Here is a 4,277-nt window from a genome sequence, read left to right as displayed (position 1 = left end):
CATTTAGTAAAACCCATCCTAGGCGAATGGAAATCATGCTCACACCAAAAACGATTCATCGAAGTTATTTTATGCCGTCTCCGTATTGGACACACTCATCTGACACACAACTTCCTGCTAACAAAGAAAGACAAACCTGTTTGCGAGCAATGCGGACATGAACTTACCGTAAACCACATACTACTATCATGCACAAAACTTGAATCATTAAGGAAAAAATATTTTGCCATATTTTACAAAGAACATATCCCATTTCATCCAGCGTTGATTTTAGCTGAACATGCACCCGTTAGTATGCTTGATGTTTTTAGCTTTTTAAAGGAAGCCGGTGTTCTTCAAAACCTGTAATGTTCTTACCCTGTGCTTCTCTACTTAAAACGATACACCTCAGCCCTTTCTCAGTCCTGAGAAGGAGGCTGAGGTTTTTATCTGAGTAGTTGGTGGCCTCGAGATCCTTGGCAAGCCAAGGATGTCCACAGAAGTTAACCAACTTTTAAAAGCTTCTGCATACAGCCATTTCTAAAAAGTTTGTATTTAATCAGCCAGGTAATAAAAATAACTTTTAGGCCCTTTACACCACCGTTTTTATACACTTTGTCTTCAAACTTTGCTCGAGCTAATTTTACTAAACCTTGTTCTTGGCGCATGATAGCCTTAGCCGCTTATGCGCCATTAAACACAACACACAACAACAACAACAACAACAACACGAATTCGTCATCACGGAGCAAGAAAAGCTGCTCCAGCACGACCAGTGGAAATCGCCATTATTTCAAAGTAATGCAGGCATGACCACAGGATTTTCAATTGACCTGTTGAAAATTGGCCCTAGAAGTGCTTCATATCCAAATATGTGCATGGAGAGTTGAATGAAGACTGGTGATAAGCAGTGTTTTGGTGCAGATAATTATTTTTTCTACATACAGTATCTACACAAGGGTCCCACAGTTCAGCAGTATTATAGTGATAAAATAGCTTAAGGTCACACTCTGAGTGGTATGTGATGTTTTTGTCTTCTGAAGGTATGGATCACAGTGTGAGCCTAAAGCACGTGCCTGGTATGAAAAAACAAAGCACACTCATGTTGAAGAATGTGGACTCGTCATGAGTCCTGCAAAACCATGGCTAGGAGCTAGCCCCGATGGCTTTGCAGCAGAACTGGACCTGCTGGTTGAGATAAAGTGCCCCACGCCACAAACACTGCAGTAACATGGCAGCCTGGAAGCTCTCTTCAGGAGCGGCAAGTATGATGTTGGTTATAAAAATGACGTGCTTCATCTTAGGAAGGGTGGAAAAAAACAAATATTACACACAGGTACAGTGGCAGCTGTTTTGCTGCGAGAAAAAAACAGTGTGATTTCATAATTTGGTCACCCAATGAAGTGCACATAGTTCAGGTGTCTTGTTATGAGGGATTTCTCGAAATGCATATCCCAAGTAACTTTTATTTTGCACACTTGCTCCCTGTGCTTGCTGACAGTAAGCAGTAAAGTAAGTAGCTGTGTGTTCTGTGAAGTACAGAGTTGAAATAAAAGAATGCTCACACAATATGTAATTCACTGATTTGTTTTTATGAGCAGCCACATTCCTGTTCCCTTCGTGGCTTAATATTTACTCACACGTAGTAAACATAACATGTTACTTAAACTGGAAATCATTCGCCAGCTGTCACAATACAGTGAGGACAATGGCATTAGCAATCTGAGCAACCACCAATAGCCAAGCCTCTAAGCTCTGCAGGAGTGAGGACTACTATCCATTTTTGATACATCAGGTGCAACGCTGTCATAGCTAGTGCTCTTGTTTAAACTGCCTACGTACACGATCAAAAAGTACTGCGTTCCTTGTGCTGAGTGAAAAATAAATGCTTTGCCCGCAGCCTTATTATATGATACATTTGTCAGGAGCTTTATTACATGTACTTTTATTGCTGACATCACGCTGTCACTTGCATTAGATCATTCGTCCACAAAATAAGCATGAGGTAACCTGCCTCTGGTTATTTTTCATGCTACTCCCTATCTTACACAGCATAGCACGTGATGTATGAAACCGAGCATACAGTTTGCTCAATCTCAAGCGGTTTGGAGTACAGGTAGTGAAAATCAAACCACATTATAAAGCCCAGAGGTAAACCTCATAGCCTGAGCAGCCAGTTGCCCTTCCTGAAAACAGTGTCTATCTGATTCGGGGTGGCTGGAGGTTACTCGGACTGGCTACAACTGTAAGGATTTCATAAGCCAATGGTTTTTTGGCAAAAATGCTCGATGGGAGCTCTTTCAAGAGTCTGAAGCACTTCATCTGCCTTATCGAACGCTCAACATGCATCCGCAGCCTGGCCAGGTGACGCGATTCCACAAGCTCGGGGCGGCTTATCTGAGACCGACCTTTACAAAAGCTAGGCAGCATCAGCTTAACTCCTGCAGGAAGGAGGTCACTTAGAGTGAAGTCTCGGTCAGCAAGGATTGTGTCACCTGGTGCCAGGAACTTAAAAATCCACTCTGTTGGGCTATAAAACAGTCACTTGCACAGCCACCGTATGGCTTTGAAACAAGCATTACAAAGCCACATGGTGCAACTACATCCAGGACCTTTGTAGTATTGTGAGACTTATACCGGCTATATGTCCTGTGCCTGCGTCGCAGGTTGCCTGGCCACTCAATGAATATTTCAAAGCATTCAATGATGCATGTTGAAGACTCATAACTGTTAAACCTGTCTGGCATTGGTGCTTTGATTGTGTCCCTGGCAAGCCAGAAAACAAGGTACTGCCGAGCAAATTTTGAAAGCCCTGACAAAACAGAGCAGAAAATGCGTCTGACTGCAGCAGTTGATATCGCAAAGCGAAAGCTCAGGTCATGAACAAGGAGGCCAAGCCGCAGCTTCACCGGAGTCACTAGCACCTGATCCTCAAAGGGCAATGCGAAAGGTGTTTTCATTGTGCTCGCAAGGGCTCTCACCAGCTCGTCAAATAAATCTTTTGAGAGCCCTGTAAAAATCTGAACGTGTGAGGATGCAGGGTGGAGCAAACAGTAAATGCTGTCTGACATGCTGCTTGAGTTGAACACTGAAGTGATGAGGCGGCACAGTATGTGTGGTCTCCATCTCCTTTCATGTCAACTTGGACTGCCTGTTCCATCTTTTTCACAGCCTTGCACCTACAGCTGCAGGTCGGACACCCTGTTGCAGTCCTCTCATCATTACTCCTGCAAAGTAAGCGGCACTGAGGATAAAGTAACTATCACTCTACTTCGCTGCTAACAGAGCACATAAACCCTTGCTGACAGTTTTCAGTATCACTGAAATTGAAATGTGCAAGTTAACCAGCAAAACTGCATGGGACATGCCTTAAAAATAGTTTCGAGGGACACTATCAGCAGAACAGGGGGCACTCGCAAATATGCAAACAACTTAACATGACTGGTGTAGAGGGCCACTTCCATTTAACATGTAGTTGACACCATTCAGCATTCTCCAATTTACACTCCTTTGCTGTATTCTAAGCTGAAGTTCACAGTACATCCTTGTCTCATACCGAACTGGCTGCTTCAAATCGACTATGTTTAAGAAGGTGACATGTCTGTGTGAAACTTATTAAAGCAATGGTGGTCATGCATATAAGATGGCAAGGGCTTTCATCCGTGGTATTTCAGGCTGCACGCACTTAGTGAACCCACAAAAAATTATTGGCACAAAAGTACAGGCAAGGCCCAATGACAAGCACCAATTATCAGCCCTGCATCATACCTTGCTGGCCTCTGGTAAGTGGCAATATGATGAGTGTCATCTGCTTCAGACAAGCTTTCTACTTTCTCTTGTGTAAGAGAGTGCTGTACACTGGTATTTTGTGATGTTGATACCCCAGTTGAACTCGTCTCAAGCAGCGTCGTGATGGCCAAGCGGTGTTTCAACACTTTGGTTGCGACGGACAGTCTAGTGTTTGGTAAAAAAAAATATAAAAATGCAGTGCCTGTGCTGTAGACATCTCAACTGGAGTCAATAATACTTCTAGATGTTCCAAGATGCAGTGTAGGGTATCGGTTATCTGGTGTTGGATGGCCTTCAATGAAATTAATGGAGCACACCTGCAGGAAAAATGGGTTTGAAAGGCTCATTGGTATTTGCAACGTGTTAACCAAGTTTCATCCCAGAAAACAGTTATGATCTAAAGGTGCACCTGGCCTTTTGTCTCACTAGTGTGCATAAACTGTGAAGGGATCACAAGCGCTTCTCCTTAATGTTCCTGCTCATAACATAATAGCATTTCACACAACGAG

The 4,277-nt window shown here is 43.3% G+C and overlaps 1 pseudogene; it reads right to left on the bottom strand.

Moving 5' to 3' along the window:
- Positions 1–2,178: 2,178 nt before the first annotated feature.
- LOC149362455 (uncharacterized) lies at positions 2,179–3,157 on the bottom strand (annotated as a pseudogene).
- Between the last annotated feature and the right edge of the window lie 1,120 nt (positions 3,158–4,277).

This window comes from Amblyomma mixtum, chromosome 2 (assembly GCF_055824585.1).
Source record: "Amblyomma mixtum isolate Tamu chromosome 2, ASM5582458v1, whole genome shotgun sequence".
In the NCBI taxonomy this organism is placed as follows: domain Eukaryota; kingdom Metazoa; phylum Arthropoda; class Arachnida; order Ixodida; family Ixodidae; genus Amblyomma; species Amblyomma mixtum.
This window is presented reverse-complemented; position numbering and strand designations above follow the sequence as displayed.